We start from the raw sequence: 19280 nt of genomic DNA, 5'->3' as shown, positions 1-19280 counted from the left end.
ATAAGATGGGTGAAACTATAATCTTTCGTTATCCTGTCGATTTTCTGTGACAGTGCATGGTGACTAACAGTGTCACAAGTATTCGTCAGGTCGGTAAAAGTTACGTGTGTAATGTTCCGAGTCATCCTCGGTAAATTGCCTGATTTTGAGGACCTAAAACGCGCAGCTTTTTCCTGCTCTTGCTGTTATATTAGGAATAACTCTACAACAAGAATCAAACGATTCAGCAATATTCGTTCGAAGAATTTGAGCATGTGGCACAACAAGGATATTACCCTTCAGTTTTCTGACGACTTTCCAGTTTTTATGGAAGTTATCACAAGTAATTTCCTCTATGTTTTGAGTAAATTACAGGCTTTTATACGTTTGTTGAAAAGAGTCAAAATCAACTGTCTCTTTTCTTCCTGATGGATCAGTATACAGTTTTGCATAGCATCATTTGCAAGAGCCAATCTAGGAAGACGGACTACGCGTATTTATGTTTACTGTTTACAACATCCCGTATTTGGAAAAATGTAAATACTGTTCGATCTTATAATACGCTATAGGGTCCAGCAATGGCAGACGTTAGGTATAGACTGATCAATAATTAGACTGAGGAGAGAAAAGTCACGAGACAGAGATTTGCGCACACACACACACACACACACACACACACACACACACACACAGATGGCAGTAGTATCGTACACACGGTACAAAAGAGCAATGCATTGGCGGAGCTGTCATTTGGTGCTCAAGTGGTTCACGTGGAAAAATTTCCGAGGTGATTATGGCTGCACTACGGGAATTAACAGACTCTGAACGCGAAATGCCGGCCGTTGTGGCCGAGCGGTTCTAGGCGCTTTAGTCCGGAACCACGCGGCTGCTACGGTCGCAGGTTCGAAGCAGGTTCGAATCCTGTCTCGGGCATGGATGTGTGTGATGTCCTTAGGTTAGTTAGGTTTAGGTAGTTGTAAGTCTAGAGGACTGATGACCTCAGATGTTAAGTCCCATAGAGCTTAGAGCCTTTTGAACCATTTTTTAACGCGAAATAGTGCTTGGAGTTTGACGCAAGAGACATCCCATTTCAGAAATCGTTAGAGAATTCAGTATTCTGCGAACCACAGTGTCAAGAGTGTGCTGCGAATAGCAAGTTTCATTCATTATCTCTCACCACGGATAAGACAGTGTCCGACGGCCTTCACTTAACGACCGAGAGCAGCGGAGTTTGCGTAGAGTTGTCACTGTTAACAGACAAGTAACACTGCGTGAAATAGCCGCAGAAGTCAATGTGGGACGTACGACGGACGTATCCGTCAGGACAGCGCGGCGAAAATTGGTTCAAAAATGGTTCAAATGGTTCTGAGCACCATGGGACTTAACTTCTGACCGAGCGAGGAGGCGCAGTGGTTAGCACACTGGACTCGCATTCGGGAGGACGACGGTTCAATCCCGTCTCCGGCCATCCTGATTTAGGTTTTCCGTGATTTCCCTAAATCGTTTCAGGCAAATGCCGGGATGGTTCCTTTGAAAGGGCACGGCCGATTTCCTTCCCAATCCTTCCCTACCCCGAGCTTGCGCTCCGTCTCTAATGACTTCGTTGTCGAAGGGACGTTAAACACTAACCACCACCACCACCACCACCACCACTTAACTTCTGAGGTCATCAGTCCCCTACAACTTACAACTACTTAAACCTAACTAACCTAAGGACATCACACACATCCATGCCCGACGCAGGATTCGAACCTGCGACCGTAGCGCCGGCCGGTGTGGCCGTGCGGTTAAAGGCGCTTCAGTCTGGAACCGCGTGACCGCTACGGTCGCAGGTTCGAATCCTGCCTCGGGCATGGATGTGTGTGATGTCGTTAGGTTAGTTAGGTTTAAGTAGTTCAAAGTTCTAGGGGACTGATGACCACAGCAGTTAAGTCCCATAGTGCTCAGAGCCATTTGAACCATTTTTTTTGCGACCGTAGCGGTCGCGCGGTTCCAGACTGTAGCGCCTAGAAACGCTCGGCCACCCCGGCCGGCCGAAAATTGGTGTTGTTGGGCTATGGCAGCAGACGACCGACGCGAGTGCCCCTGCTAACAGCACGACATAGCCTGCAGCGTCTCTCCTGGTCTCGTGACGATAATGGTTGGATCCTAGACGACTGGAAAACCGTGGCCTGGTCAGATGAGTCTTGATTTCAGTTGGTGAGAGCTGATGGTAGGTTTCGAGGGTGGCACAGACCGCACAAAGCCATTGCCAACAACGCACTAAGCTGGTGGTGGATCCATATTAGGGGAGGCTGTGTTTACACGGAGTGCATTGGGTCCTCTGGTCCAACTGGTTATGTTCGGCTACTTGAGATCATCTGTAGCCATTCATGGACTTCATGTTTTCACACAAATATGTCACGTCACCGGGCCACAGTTGTTCACGACTGGTTTGAAGATCGTTCTGGGCAGTTTGAGCGAATTTCGCCACCCGGATCGACCGACATGAATCTTATTGAACATTTAGGGGACATATTCGAGAGGTCAGTTCTTGTACAAAATCCTGCACCGGCAACACCTTCGCAATTATGGACGGCTATAGACGCAGCATGCCTCAGTATTTCTGCAGAGGACTTCCAACGACTTGAGTCCACGTCAGGTCGAGTGGCGGCATTACGCTGGGGAAAAGGTGTTCCGCCACGATATTAGGAGGTACCCCGTGACTTTTGTCACCACAGTGTGTGTGCAACCGTTGCTTTATCGTTCTAATAAACAGATGTACTGTACTTTGCGTTCCTTCCAATCACGTGAGACTATTGGCTTCGAGAGAGATTCTCGACAGATACGAGCTAAGGAAAGGGTTAACGCAGCAGAGTATTCATACGTAAATCTAATAGCGATTCTGCCAAGGCCAAGCGCGCTGTGCGCTTGAGGTTAATATCAAATGTTTTTGAATACAGAGAGTGCTTGTTCGAGTATCGAGTTTGGTAGGTTGCGCGGCCTCGAAGCTTAGGCGCCGGTGGCAGCTGGGTGGCTACGGCTGCGGTTATCGGCGCTGGCACAGCAGAGCTCGGCTCGGCACAGGGAGTGGCTGTGCTGGGTCTGGGGTCGGCTGACGCCGCGGTATTGATCTGGCGACACCCTGACACCCCGGCGGCCTTCGAGGCGACGCGTCGCGGCTGGGGCCCTGCTGCACGCCCAGACACAGCGCAGCTCCGGAGATGCGCTCCAGCGGGGCCCTGCAACCGGGCCTTCACGACAGGATGCTGGCAGTCTCACGGGCAAGCACTCGCACTACAGCTCAGGGTCCACTGCGAAACAGAGATGCTGGCCGTTGCCACGCGTATCCTATAATGTTCCAGTGCACTATCAGTGTGGGAAAGTGCGCTGCTATCGAGTCCTACTCTTAAATTCAAAACTAGCAGTAAATTAGCCGTCTTTAAGTTATAGAAAACGTGATATTCTATTACTAGGGAATATTTAAAAACTAACATTGCAAAAAGTCTTCCGAATATTTTCTTATTCTGTAATAATATTTTCATCGGGGAAGATCACTTTGGATTCCATAGAAATATTGGAACACGTGAGGCAATACTGACCCTATGACTTATCTTAGAAGAAAGATTAAGGAAGGGAAAACCTACGTTCCTAACATTTGTAGACTTAGGGAAAGCTTTTGACAATATTGATTTGAATACTCTCTTTCAAATTCTGAAGGTGGCAGGGGTAAAATACAGAGACCGAAAGGCTATTTACAATTTGTACAGAAACCAGATGGCAGTTACAAGGGGTCGAGGGGCACGAAAGGGAAGCAGTGTTTGGGAAGGAAGTGAGACAGGCTTGTAGCCTTTCCCCGATGTTATTCAATCTGTATATTGAGCAAGCAGTAAAGGAAACAAAAGAAAAATTCGGAGTAGGTATTAAAATCCATGGAGAAGAAACAAAAACTTAGAGGTTCGCCGATGACATTGTAATTCTGTCAGAGACAGCAAAGGACCTGGAAGAGCAGTTGAACGGAATGGACAGTGTCTTGAAAGGAGGATATATGATGAACATCAACAAAAGCAAAACGAGGATAATGGAATGTAGTCGAATTAAGTCGGGTGATACTGAGGGAATCAGATTAGGAAATGAGACACTTAAAGTAGTAAAGGAGTTTTGCTATTTGGGGAGCAAAATAACTGATGATGGTCGAAGTAGAGAGGATATAAAATGTAGACTGGCAATGGCAAGGAAAGCGTTTCTGAAGAACAGAAATTTGGTACCATCAGGTATAGATTTAAGTGTCAGGAAGTCATTTCTGAAAGTATTTGTATGGAGTGTAGCCATGTATAGAAGTGAAACATGGACGATAAATAGTTTGGACAAGAAGAGAATAGAAGCTTTCGAAATGTGGTGCTACAGAAGAATGCTGAAGATTAGATGGGTAGATCACGTAACTAATGAGGAGGTATTGAACAGAATTGGGGAGAAGAGGGGTTTGTGGCACAACTTGACAAGAAGAAGGGACCGGTTCGTAGGACATGTTCTGAGGCATCAAGGGATCACATATTTAGCATTGGAGGGCAGCGTGGAGGGTAAAAATCGAAGAGGAAGACCAAGAGGTGAATACACTAAGCAGATTCAAAAACATGTAGGTTGCAGTAAGTACTGGGAGATAAAGAAGCTTGCACAGGATAGGGTAGCATCGAGAGCTGCATCAAACCAGTCTCAGGACTGAAGACCACAACAACAACACATTCTGTAATAGCTAAACAAAGAATTAAAACGTGTAATTATTACTTAAAACACAGGGAGCGAAGGGCTATTTACCACGTGTACAGAAACCAGACGCCAGTCATAAGAGTTTAGGTGCATGAAAAGGAAGCAGTGATTGAGAAGGCAGTGAGACAGGGCTGTAGCCTAACGCCGGTGCTATTCAATCTTTATGTTGAACAATCAGTAAAGGAAACTACAAAAAAATTTGGAGAAGGAATTAAAGTTCAGGGAGAATAAATAAAAACTTTTGAGGTTGCCGATGACGTAATTATGTCAGAGATAGCAAAGGACTTGGAAGAAAAGTTGAACGGAATGGACAGTGTCTTCAAAGGATAATATAAGAACAACATCAATAAAAGCTAAACAAGGATAATCGAGTGTAGTCAAATGAAATCAGGTGATGGAGAGGAAATAAGATGAGGAAAAGAGACCATTAAAGTAGTAGACGAGGTCTGCTATCAGGGCAGCATAATAACTGACGACAAGAAAAGCGTTTCTGAAGAAGAGAAACTGGGTAACATCAAATATAAACTTAAGTGTTAGGAAGTCTTTTCTGAAGGTATTTGTCTGGGGTGTATGGAAGTGAAACATGAACGATGAATAGTTTAGACAAGAAGAGAATAGAGGTTGAAATGTGGTGCTACAGGAGACTGAAGATTGCATGGGTAGATCACATAACTAATGAGGTGGTACTGAATAGAATTGGGGAGACAAGAAATTTGTGGCACAACATGACTAACCGATCCGGAAGTGTATGTGTGTGTGTGTGTGTGTGTGTGTGTGTGTGTGTGTGTGTGTGTTTGTGTTTGTGTGTGTGTGTGTGTGTGTGTGTAGGGGGGGGGGGGGGAGGGGGAGGGCTAAAAATCTTAGAGGGAGACCAAGAAATGAATACAGCAAGCAGACTCAGAAGGATGTCTGTAGTAGTTATTCGCAGATTAAGAGGCTTGCACAGGATAGAGTTGCATGGAGACTCTATTAAACCAGGCTTCGGAATGAAGACCACAGCAACAATATTTACCTCCGGAAAATATGGTTCCTAATTTAGGGTTTCCTAGCTACGCGTTGTAAATAAACACTAAAATTTGATTAATTAATAACATAGCGTTTATTCGCACCAAACGTTTGTTTCAAAGGTAAAGAGTGCTGTATAGCTGTTGGTAGCTCTCCAGACGTTTCAGCCGTAATAAGTTTTCGGATATGGAGCAGCTACTACTCGGTCAAGCAGCTCGTCAACTGGCATGACATGGCTGGGTGCATCCCGTTTCGGTCCTTCCGTCAAGGAAAAGTCCCTGCCAGTACCAAATCTTCAAAATGGTTCAAATGGCTCTAAGCACTATTGGACTTATCATCTGAGGTCATCAGTCCCCTAGACTTAGAACTACTTAAACCTAGCGACATCACACACATCCATGCCCGAAGCAGGGTTCGAACCTGCGACCGTAGGAGCAGCGCGGTTCCGGACTGAAGCGCCTAGAACCGCTCGGCCATATCGGCCGGCACCTAACTAAGCTAAGGAAATCACATACATCCATGCCCGAGGCAGGATTCGAACCTGCGACCGTTGCAGCAGCGCGGTTCCGGACTGAAGCGCCTAGAACTGCTCGGTCACAGCGGCCGGCCCTGCCAGTACCGTATGCAGTTAGCCGCTCTAACCACTCAGCTACTGATGCGGACAAGTTACAGACCGAGAACTTCAAAACTCAGTACTTTCTGAACAAAAAACACAGATTAATTACGAGACTAAAATATTGCCCCACGCTTCTACACACTGGGATTCTGTTATAAAACAAGCAGTAGAAATTAGAATATGCGAAAACAATATCAACTGGGACAACGGCTGTATTCTCACTGGTGCGGTGAAGCGAGCTCTCCATGCTGCGAAGAGAAAATGAAATGCGCTGGCATCACTAGCGCAAATATGGGCACAATATCTAGCAGTATCACGTAATGATGACGTACGCTGGTCTATCATAAGCCGTCTACAGGTTGCAAACGGTTACCATAACAATAACCTCTACATTCAGTAAGTCTTTACAAAGACGATGGACGATTTAATCGAAAGCTCGAACTTGTACACAGTTCTGATGTTACAAGCACACCGAGAATGTTTCATATATCGTACGGGGAGGGGTTGGTCAAAAATACGGGCAATACAGCGGGAAATCGATTCCTGGACATCGATGCAGATGCTAGCCAAGCCTACAGATTTTGCTGTTGGTTCAAAAATGGCTCTGAACACTATGGGACTTAACTTCTGAGGCCATCAGTCCCCTAGAACTTAGAACTTCTGAAACCTAATTAACCTAAGGACATCACACACATCCATGCCCGAGGCAGGATTCGAACCTGCAACCGTAGCGGTCGCGCGGTTCCAGACTGTAGCGCCTAGAACCGCTCGGCCACCCCGGACGGCTTTCGCTGTTGCATCTGACCACGAATAACGTCCTTGTAACGCCCTCAATACATCGCAAGTGTCATTCGTGGCCATAACAGTGTTCTGTGTAGTTGTGAGTGCATTATGTCGGTCGAAGCTGAGTGAATTCGAACGTGGGCAAACTGTTCGTGCTCGTATTGTGGGCTCTTCCGTAACCAAGGGAGTCGAAGCGTTTGGTGTTTCAAGAGGCACCGTATCGAAGATTTATACCGCCTGTAGGGAATGTGAAAAACATCATCCGCTAAGTCACAAAGCGGACGAACGAGTGTGTTGAGTGATGGTGACGGACGGCCATTCATGAAGATTGTGCCAAAAAACAAGAGAAATGTAGCTGCAAAAGTCACTGCAGTATTAAGCGTCACACTCGTGAACACTGTCACCACCAAAACAACACGCAGGGAGCACCATAAGCAGTGAACTGCATGGTGAGCTGGAATTCCAGAACCACACATCAGTGATGCCGATGCCAGTAAAAGAAAATGTGGTGCTGAAACCATAAAAGCTGGACTCTGGAGCAATGAAAGGAAGTCATTTGGTCGGATGAGTCTTGTTTCACTATGTTTCCAACTTCGGGCCGAGCTTACGTTCCAAGAGTGAAACGTGGCGGGGGTTCGGTGAGTATTTGGGCGGCCATATGGTATTCCAGGAGCTCCATGGTTATTCTGCAAGTTCTCATGACTGAAAAAGGATTTTGTGACCATTTCGGCTGATTAGGTCGATCCCATCGTACAGTGTCTCTTCCTCAATGGTGACGCTATGTTCCAAGAAGACGGGGCTTTTGACCACACAATTCGCATCGTCCAGAACTGGTTTTGTGAGCTCTAGGATGACTTGTAGTATCTTAACAGTCACCAGATCTCAATATTATTTAGCCTTTGTGATCTACTTTGGAAAGAAGGATGCGTGATTGCTGTCCATCTCCATCATCGTTAGCTGAAAGTTCGATTATTTTGTACGAATAATGATATAAGATTCCCCTGAAAACCGCACAGGACTTGTATTTATCCATTCCGAGATGACTGGAGCTGTTCTGAATGCCAAAGAGTTTACTACAACGCATGAGGAATGAAAATGTTTTATATTTTTGCTAGCATATTTTTGTGCGCCCCGTGTATTACGATTAAAGTGGTTAAACGCTACCAATTATTACCGATGAAATATAACAACCGCTACCTCCGAAAAACGGATTCTATTCAAGAGCGGCATTATTGCAGGAAGATCTGCAGCGGATAGGCTCTTGGTGCAGGGAGTGGCAACTGACGTATTGCGAATACATAGAAAGAAGGATCCTTTATTGTATGATTATATGATAGCGGAACAAACACTGGTAGCAGTTACTTCTGTAAAATATCTGGGAGTATGCGTGCGGAACGGTTTGAAGTGGAATGATCATATAAAATTAATTGTTGGTAAGGCGGGTACCAGGTTGAGATTCATTGGCAGAGCCCTTAGAAAATGTAGTCCATCAACAAAGAAGGTGGCTTACAAAACACTCGTTCGACCTATACTTGAGTATTGTTCATCAGTGTGGGATCCGTACCAGATCGGGTTGACGGAGGAGATAGAGAAGATCGAAAGAAGAGCGCCGCGTTTGATCACAGGGTTATTTGGTAAGCGTGATAGCGTTACGGAGATGTTTAGCAAACTCAAGTGGCAGACTCTGCAAGAGAGGCGCTCTGCATCGCGGTGTAGCTTGCTGTCCAGATTTCGAGAGGGTGCGTTTCTGGATGAGGTATCGAATATATTGCTTCCCCCTACTTATACCTCCCGAGGAAATCACGAATGTAAAATTAGAGAGATTCGAGCGCGCACGGAGGCTTTTCGGCAGTCGTTCTTCACGCGAACCATACGCGACTGGAACAGGAAAAGGAGGTAACGACAGTGGCACGTAAAGTGCCCTCCGCGACACACTGTTGCGTGGCTTGCGGAGTATAAATGTAAATGTAGATGTAATCATCGTGGGTCTGTTTAGTCAGCGCGAAGAACCGATGGATAACTGTTTAGCGCGCCGTTAATGCCAAGATAATGAAGGATGGAGCACAAGCTTTGAATAATCAAGAGTAGGGTAGGAAACCGACTGTGGCGTTTTCAGAGGAACCAGCCAAGAATTTAGGAACTTAGGAAGACTACAGATAACTCAAATCTCGACTTTCGGACGGCCGTTTGGAAACGGATCTTCACGAAATACAGTCTTGTACGTTAACCACGCTACTATCTAGATCGTTTAGATAGAAATTAGCAGTTAGCGACAGATGCGAGTTAACGAAGAGCTGCCCATTGTGTGCGAGGATGCGAACGGGACCTCGGGCAGTCGGACGAGCGCTGGGAGACCCACAGCCAGTGTAGCGCACGCTTCGCTTTCCAGACGGCTGGCGACGCCACACGTGTCACGCACGTGTGAAGCGCCCTGCGGCGCATCCGAGCCGAGGGGAGCAACGTCCCCCACATGTCACAAAGGCCCGCTCTCCAGCGCTTCCTATCACAGCTCGCAAACTCGCGGCCGCGCAATATTCGCCTGCGTAACGCGGGTGCCGGCCAATGGTGAAGCACAATTTTCATAATCACCACACTACGAAATTTTCAACTGTGCGTTGTCAAATACAGGTAAATATCTAACGCTTTTTTTATTTTTAAGAGAATGTTCTCTGTTGTCCGTCAAAGCCGCCAGTAAAGATCAGCAGTCAGCTCTACGGTCGGGGAAAATTTTTATCACACAGCTACATTGTACTGCAATAACAATCTGTGAAAATCTCGTAGCCTTGAAGCCATACTGTGGAAACGGTGCAGTCCGTGGTAAAATCTTGCGCAAAAGCTCCCAGCGTACTGACGCTTTGTCTCCATTTCCAGAGGGAAGTCAGACAACAATTCATTGGAACCATACTACAGGACTGCCCGTAAGCAGTCACGTATTAGTCGTGCAAAGACTAGCAGTACTGCATAGCCACCTTCCGTTCTGAAATGCTATCGAGAAAGCATCTGCAGTTATATATACGATCGGATGCTGTAGAAATTCAGCAACTCTACGTACCCGAGTGGGGCGTCAAAAACTGTCATGAAATGATGATCAGAAAACCGTGAAACTCACTCACTCTAAATGTTACCAACGGTGTTTTTTTCCCGTTGTTAGCCATTCTGTATCACTGCTGAGCGGGCCTCTCTAAAATGCTTCCAGTGGTTTTATTTCGCGATGCAGCTGGCCATAACGCTCTTCCATAGTTTCTCTATACATCCAGCCATCCAATGAATAGTCTCTTGATACCCCGTACATTCCCACCTTACTCCTGCCACATGTGATCGTGACTTTACAAATAATGAACGAAGGAAGATGGGACTTAAATGGCCACTGCATACATGTCAGATACGGCTGCTGCGTGAGAGATAATAACTTCGCATATACTAACCAAATGTCCCTTAGCGGCCAAAACCACTAACATGTTGACTCCGTTTGTCGCTGTCTGAAAGTTTGTACCGAAGGAGCATAACTCCAAGAATCGATGCTACGATGTACGAAACTTTTCATCGGAGCTATCGCTGTTAAGATCTTGACTAAATACTAAGTTTATGACGTGAGCGTCGTTGTTTTACACCAAAACGTCATGTACTTGTTTTCACATATAAACATGCCGTCTCATAACGTCGATGTAGTTATGATATTTTCTATGTATTGAGACGTTCCCCGTGTTTAAAGAAGACGCTACTATCTTACCATCGTCTCTTTACTAAACCATTATTACGTGAAATGTCTACACAATTCCTTCAGATCTCTCAAGCTTACGCTTGTTCTCAGTTATTGTTGAAGATAAACTGTGATATGAGATGAACAGTTGTGAGTTAATGTTTGAACTGTTAATCATTTGGTCAAAGAAATTTTTAAAGACGGCAGGTGCAAATGTACCACTTCCCTTATCACACTTACGTGGAGAATTTATGCACCACCAGTCGTCATCACTGAAGATAATTATAGCTACTTAATAACAACGATTCATGTAGGGTTGCGCATCATTTTCCTGTGAGAAATGCCACTAACGTCAATCAAGAGACGCACGTTCTTATAGATCAGACAGAGCTCCCCCTAACCGTAATTCAACAACCAGCTTCATATCGTCTCATGACAAGCCTTTTGCATCAATTTACACAGATACTCTCTCTGATTACCTTCGGACTAACATTACAATGTCAGGTTAATTCTCTTAAAATTTTATCACAAACCATAAGGAGCCATATTAGCAACGTAAATCTAATATGACCTTTCTTACAAAAGTTTCTTCACATATGTCACCCATTTATTTACAGGTGAAAATTCCCCAGAGCCCAAAAACCAACTATAGTTATAGACACAGCTGCGAAATTCTGACTTCTGAACTGGATTAATCAACCTCTTTCAGTGTACGGTGGAATCTGACACAGGGTACAAAATCGCATTTCTCTCTCTCTTTCTCTCACGAGCACACGCAAGCACTACCAGAGCAGACAGCAGCTTTTTGGGTTAGTACCGGCAGTTCGCCATTCAGCCAACAATCTACACAGGTTACACTCCTGGAAGTTCTAGACGACTGACTCTTCTAATTACGAACTGTCTTCGCTTTGGTGTTCATGCCAACAACGTACCTCCCGGAATAAGCTGCTTGTTACATGACGCAGCGGAAGCGTCCAGGGCCCTTGCCTGCACCTGCCAGGCGCCGAAACTTATATACGCTGGAGGCCATTTTTAACGATGTCTTCAAATGACTGTTGCCTTTACACAGTACTAATAATAAATACCATTTCTAACAAACACCCTCTCTCTACTCACAGGCTAAACTACTGTAGCCGAGGTTGTTAACGGTGGCTAGAGCGTTAGCGTTCGGCCAGAATGGAGTAACATCTTCAGAATCTGTAAATGGAAATAACTGCCATCGCCAGCAATTGGCTGGTAATTGAAAAGAGATGGTAGCACGCAGTTCCTGAATACCAGACTATCCGTCAATATCCTGTTGTAAGGATCCTGTATCCTTACAAGTCATATTACCTTCTATTTTTCACATTTTCTAACCTTATTCTTTAGTTTGGTTACATACTGAGTAAGGATAGTCATGCATCAACAGCTGGTTAGGATGCATCCAGCAGCAAAAGCCAATCGGTAACTGCTGACAGTGCGCGTCGCGTTGCAGTAGTCCTGAAGTTCGTGTACAGAAATTCATGTTTCGTAGCATACAGGACTTTCCTAAATCAAAGTGTAGCTTAAACTGGTTTTTGGAGCACGAAGAATGCCAACAATAATAACATTTTGTGATCCATAATTAACTGTTGTCATTTGAAACTTCCTAGCAGATTAAAACTGTGTGCCGGACCCAGGCTCGAACTCGGGGCCTTTGCCTTTCGCGGGCAAATGCTCTACCAACTGAGCTACCCAAGCACGACTCACGCCCCATCCTGACAGCTTTACTTCTGCCAGTACCTCGTCTCGTACCTTCCAAACTTTACAGAAGCTCTCCTGCGAACCTTGCAGAACTTGCACTCCTGAAAGACAGGATATTGCGGAGACATGGCTTAGCCACAGCCTGGGGGATGTTTCTAGAACGAAATTTTCACTCTACAGCGGAAGGTAGGAGACGAGGTACTGACAGAAGTAAAGCTGTGAAGACGGGGTGTGAGTCGTGCTTGGGTAGCTCAGTTGGTAGAGCACTTGCCCGCAAAAGGCAAAGGTCCCGAGTTCGAGTCTCGGTCCGGCACACAGTTTTAATCTGCCAGGAAGTTTCATATCAGCGCACACTCCGCTACAGAGTGACGATCTCATTCTGTTGTCATTTAATTCCTTGACTGTTTGTTTCGCACCATGCTATCGAAGGAACACATATGATTCGCCGACTAGAGAAACGGGTGTGGAGAGGCGTAATGAAGCACTGTACTCGTAGCTAATATCGTCGTGGCAGTTGTTGTGAAGGCATGTGATAGAGATCTACCCGTCGCATGGGAACGTTCAGCACGGTGGCTACGATCTCAGCGAGGCGACAGCTTTATTCCGGCTACAGGTTTGTTCATTTTGCTTTCATACTGATCAAAAACACGAACCATGACACTATGTTCTACACGCTGCCACCAGTCACCAACACTATACAACTACACTCGCATCCGACATGCAGTTCGCTGATTTAGTTTCTAGTCGACAAGCTCACTTCACGCACAGCGACATATGATAATACACTGACGGAAAAAATAGCAACACCAAGAAGGAGTTGTGCGACATAAGCGAAAGTTGGTAGGCGTGTCTCTACGTCTGAAAGATCATGTCTATTCAAATTTCGCGCCAGTCACATACGAGTGACATTAGTAGTGCCACTATGAGGCTGCAAGTATGTTTGCTTTAAATACAAGCTGTAATGGTCGTGAGCATTGTCTTTGAGAATGGACGCGGTGAAATGATGTTAGTCAAGAATGCCTTTAGGGAGACAAAGACGCTACAATTGCCGGCCGGTGTGACCGAGCGGTTCTAGGCGCTTCAGTCTGGAACCGCGCGATCGCTATGGTCGCAGGTCCGAATCCTGCCTCGGACATGGATGTGTGTGATGTCCTTAGGTTAGTTAGGTTTAAGTAGTTCTAAGTTCTAGGGGACTGACGACCTCAGATATTAAGTCCCATAGTGCTCAGAGCCATTTGAACCGTTTGAACGCTATGATCAACATCTCACTGAGTTTGAAAGAGGTAGTGTAATAGGGCTAGGAGAAACTGGATGTTTCTCCCGCGATATTGCGGAAGGACTCGGCTGGAAAGTAGCCACTGTACATGACTGTTGCCAGTGGTGGTGACGAGAATGTGCGATGGACGGCCACGTGGCATTACCGAGAGGGAAGGCCACCGCATTCGGCATATAGCTCTGGCGCATCGTACTGCATCTGCAGCAGCAATCTGAGCAGCAGTTGGCACCACTGTGACACAACAGACTGTTACAAATCGTTTACTTCAAGGACAGCTCCGGGCCGGACACCCTGTAGCGTCCGTTCCATTGATCCCAAACCACCATTTTCGACTTCATTGGTGTCAAGCGAAAGCTCTTGAAAAGCAGGGTGGAGGTTTGTTGTGTTTTCTAATGAAAGCTCGTTCTGCCTCTGTGCCCGTGATGACCATGTGTTGGCTAGGAGGCGTCTGCAACCGAACGGTCTGCGTGGTACACACACTGCACCTACACCTGGAGTTACCGTCTGGGGTGCGATTTCGTACGACAGCAGGAGCACTGTCCTGGTTATCCCACGTACCCTGACAGCAAATTTGTGCGTCAAAGTGGTGATTCGACCTGTTGCGCTGGCAATTCATGAACAGCATTCCAGTGGGTATTTTCCAACAGGATAACGCTCGTCCACATACCGCTGTTGTAACTCAGAGTGTCGATCTATTGCCTTGGCCTCCTCGATCATCAGATCTTTCTCCAATCGAGCACATATGGGACATCATCGGACGACAACTCCAGCGTCATCCACAAACAGCGTTAACCGTTTCTGTACTGACCGACCAACTGTAACATGCATGAAATTTCACTCCACAACCTGACAGCCGGCACCTGTGCAAGGCAATGCATCCACGTTTGCATGCTTCCACTCAACATTCTGGCGGTTACACCAGTTGTTAATGTACCAGATTTTCACATTTGTAGTGGCTTCTCTCGCGCTTACATTAACCCGTGATCTTGCAATGTTAATCACTTAAATATGTTACCTAGACAAATGCATTTCCGTAATTGCATTATTCTACATTAATTAATTTGATGTTGCGATTATGAACTATACTACCCCAGAGTACGCAATAACAAATACGAACGAGGAAGCAAGACTTATTCGGGCTCCTGTTGTTTTTTCCTAAGCAACGTAGCGAAATGACGTGTCAGCAGTTTCATAATATCCTGGAGATCCACTTGCGGAGAGCCCTATCACGATGCTTTTCTTTCCGTTTCCTCTTTCCTTCTTTTTATTATCACACCACTTCCAAGTTAACATTCTCCGAGGAGTTTTTCACACACGACATGAACGACAAATTTATATTCTTGCAACCGTTCTGTTGGGTCCGTAAATTTTTTGGCGACACGGCATCGTTTGGACTAGTTTTCTGATTTCAGCTAGCTTACCGCAGATGCGTCGAAGCCTCGTGATTGGAATCCTTATCAATAGGAAATGTCCGGCGCTTTAAATTTGTTTGCAAAGTATATACGTTAAGGTCGAATAGGAGGCAACACAACATTCGCTTACGTCAGCTTGGACAATCATCTCATATTCCACACACAAGCGAACTTCATCAACACAGTTAAAACATTTTCAATCCTTCTCTGCCAATGTGTATATGATCTCGAAAAATACGAGAAAGTTGGTTTAAACTGTCCTTACCGAACACTAGAGGGAGTCCTTGCCCTGTTATCAATGTGATAACTCTTTCGCTTTCATGGTTAAAGTTCAACTTATAGTTCATCAAAATATAAGAAAACTGATCCAAACTGACATTAGCCTGTTGTCTCCACGTCTGGAAACCAATACTCTCTCGAGTTTTCTGGGGGTTTCCGTACTAATAACTAATAGGGCAACAGCATGCAGGCACGTTACCAATGACCGAGCTGCAAAAGAAAATGTCTTTGTGTTGATATATCCGATGATCCCTGTACGCGCTACCGCTCAAAGACCTCATACGTCTGCGATGATAGTCAGATGTCGATTAATGATTTCTAAGGGAGTCAGTTGATGTAATACAGTGGGGAGGGATTAATGGACTTAGTGAAGCTACTTTAAACGTGACAGTATCTTCTGCCAACAAGTTTCCGTATACCTGCTATAGCTCGCTATCTCAAGTGCTGCAACAGTTTCATCCATGCTGATGACAATGACGCGCTAACGTCTGGACTTTTTAGTCCGCTAACAACTTATCGACGATTTATAAGTAACATTATTTCCTGTGTATATGACCACTCTCTGCTACACATGTGTTCAGCAGCAGATAATTAGTATTAACTCTGTGATATAAAAACGAACATTTGAATGTCTTACTCTAAAAGTTACGCGTACAGATAAAAAGTAATTGCCTCACAAGTATCGACTATTGTAGTACAAGCATTTACACAGATGTAGATAAATTTTAAACAGACTTGTCGTACCGGTTTTCGGCTATATGTATAGAATAAGGCAATCCACCGTTCTAGGATTCTGAGACTTACGTGATCACTCGTCTCAGTGCCACATTTTAAGAGGGCGTCCAGCAGTGAAAAGAAAGTCTAAAGAATTCTTACAACAACATGAGAAAATAATTTTCTGTATGCTCGCTCTAAGATTGTTGTGTAACGACAAGATACAATAGCGAATGACAATTAATGACAAGGTTTCCAATATTTTATAGAGAACGAATAGTGAATCCTTACTTTCTACGGTCTCACTGTGTCGTGTAAAATCAATACCACACAGCTGGAGGTATTATAACCTCAGCGACCTCAAAAACTTTCGCTATCCAATATAAACAAATCTGGAAGAAGACGAACAATCTTGGCCGCTAGTTGTAACTAGCGTTTCATTTGCAACAGTACATATTAGGTGACGCATCCTCTCCAAAAATCACTGAGACTATTCCGTGAGAGTGGTATTCTATACGAACAAGAAGTGTAGCCGTTTATCGTTTGACATCTATAACATGTACACGCTACAGCCTGTGTACCACAGATACATCAATTTTAACATCACAAACATTTCATACTTGACACATACGTCATTTGACATAGACCTACACAACATACGCCACTGACGATGGGTGGGCAATTACGGATTACATACAGCTCATGACGTAGAGCAAGATGTCTTTTAAAGATAATTAAAAGCTGATGAGTAGCAAGCATACAGGATTTTTCACTCTCGTCCCTGTTTCGAGATAATATACAACAAGCTGTAGGTTTGCTGTAGATTGTAAGGCTTTTACCAGTAAAACGAAGTCTCTGATTCACCTTTCCGACAACTTTTTCTATGTGTTGGTTCTAACTTAAATTATTTATAATTGTGATCCCTAGGTAATTAGTTGAACTGGTGTAACCGAAATTTAGCAGAGTCCTTTAAGTACTCATGTGGAAGACTTCACACTTTTCATTATTTAGGGTCACCATTGCCACTTTTCGCATCATACACATATCCTGTCTAAGTCATTTTATAATTCGTTGTGATCTACTGACGACATTATTAGACGACAACATCATTGCCAACAGTCTAAGAGGATTTCTCAGATTACCTCCTAAATCGTTTGGATACATTAAGAACGGCACAGTGCCTATAAAACTTCATTGGGGAACCCGCGATATCACTTTAGTTTCAATAGATCACTTTCCGTCAATTACTACGAACTGTGACCTTTCTGACAGGAAGTCACGAATTTTGTCACTCAACGAAGATGGCACTCCATATGCAAGTAGTGAATGGTGTCTTAAGGAAATCTAACAATATATAATAAAGATGCGTCCCACAGATGACACTCATTACCTAGATCGTCGGTAATGGCACACTTCGAAGTTCGGAATCCGAACAACCTGTACGTGGGCGCGTGCAGAGGAGCGACCAACCAATACTGCGCAAGTTAAGTCTGCGGACCGGGATATAAAGTGCTAACGGATTGGTCCGCAAACCTGAGCCACCAATTTCCGATGGCAAATCAGCAGGAAGCGAACTGGCATAAATTATTTCTGCGCACATCCGATTAGCGCCGCGCCCAAGTCGTAACGCCGGCGCACCGTACGTGCGAGAGCTCGAAATGAAATACGCGTGGCATAAAGCGGATTAACAGCCCACTTGTATTTAACGACGGCATAAACAGCGCGCAAAACGCGCCGCCTGATCCGACAATAGCGGCACCAGAGTCCAGGCTGACACACCGTAGGCTTCACGGCACGCGGTGCCCAAACTGAGGCGCACCGATCGAATCACACCGGTACCAAGTTTGAGCATCTGTTTCGGTGCGTACACGATTGGAGACCTGTGTGAGTCCAGTAGCGGCATCAGAGTCGGTACTGTCTGATCACGTCACCGGCTATCAATCACTGGACCCGACCAAAATCGTCGATACATCTATGGCGTTAGCTGCCCCCAGTGATTTCAGGAGTACCTTCCGAAAAGGCACGTGCCAGATTCAAGAAAGAAATACAAGGAAAGAGGAATTATTTATAAATGAAGTATGTCACTTAAAAACCATTTGTCCAATTAACGGTGTGCTTCGCGGTGCTAAGCCGATTTGTAGTTCCCATTTTATCCACAATTAGTTGTCTGGGTGTGTATTTATTCCAGTCTTCTGTTAGTACACCTCCTCGTTGTCCGTCTCTCTGTCCATCTCTACCACCCCCCCTCTGTCCGTCCACTTCCTCCATCCATCATTCTCTGTCCTCTCCACCTGCTCCTACCCCTTCGAATTTCATCTCCTCATCCCGATTTCTCTCTCTGTCCGTCCACTTCCTCCATCCGTCAATCTCTGTCCTCTCCACCTGCCCCCACCCCTTCGAATTTCATCTCCTCCCCCCCCCCCCATTTCTTTGTCAATCTCCTCCTCCCACGTCTCATAGCCCACCTCGTCCTTCTTCCCCCTTCCTCCCCCCCCCTGGTTCATCTCGTCTCCTTTCCTTTCTGTGTCGATCTCCTCCTCTCTCTGTCCACCTCAACCTCTTCCCTTCTCTGTCTGTTTTCAGAGCCCCCTCCCCCCACTTCTCTGACTATCTCCTGCTCCCCCTGCCTCTTTCCACCTCCTCCCCTTTGCTTTTCCCGTCCCCTATCTCTGTTCATCTCCTCCTCCACTTCCTCTGTTTCCTGCACCCCCTCCCCGCAGTTCTCTGCCTCTCTCCTCCTCCCCCTGTATCTGTCCACCTCCTCCCCTTTGCTTTCTCTGTCCATTTCCCCCTTCCCTATCTCTGTTCAACTCCTCCTCCTCCTCCTTCTGTCTGTGCCTATATCCTCCTTCCCCCTTGCTGTCTGTCCATCTCCTCAACCTCCCTTTTCTCTCCACGTCACCACACTCTCCAGTAGGAGGCTGGTGATTCTTACCCCTACACAATTTTTTTCCTGGGGTGTAGGACGAGTATTCTACCTGTAACTTAGCCCGCATACACACATCTCAAAAATATTTTACATTTATTTAACTAATTTCTCGCGTATCT

At 45.5% G+C, this 19280-nt stretch overlaps 1 protein-coding gene and 1 non-coding gene across 3 annotated transcripts in view; one reads left to right on the top strand and one right to left on the bottom strand.

Moving 5' to 3' along the window:
* LOC124774917 (protein gustavus) overlaps positions 1–19280 on the bottom strand; it is a 336294-nt gene that overhangs the window by 149355 nt on the left and 167659 nt on the right. The gene's annotated exons all lie outside the window — the stretch shown is intronic.
* On the top strand, positions 12791–12865 carry Trnal-caa. The gene has a single exon. It is a non-coding gene; the product is annotated as a tRNA-Leu (tRNA).

This window comes from Schistocerca piceifrons, chromosome 2 (assembly GCF_021461385.2).
Source record: "Schistocerca piceifrons isolate TAMUIC-IGC-003096 chromosome 2, iqSchPice1.1, whole genome shotgun sequence".
Taxonomy (NCBI): domain Eukaryota; kingdom Metazoa; phylum Arthropoda; class Insecta; order Orthoptera; family Acrididae; genus Schistocerca; species Schistocerca piceifrons.
This window is presented reverse-complemented; position numbering and strand designations above follow the sequence as displayed.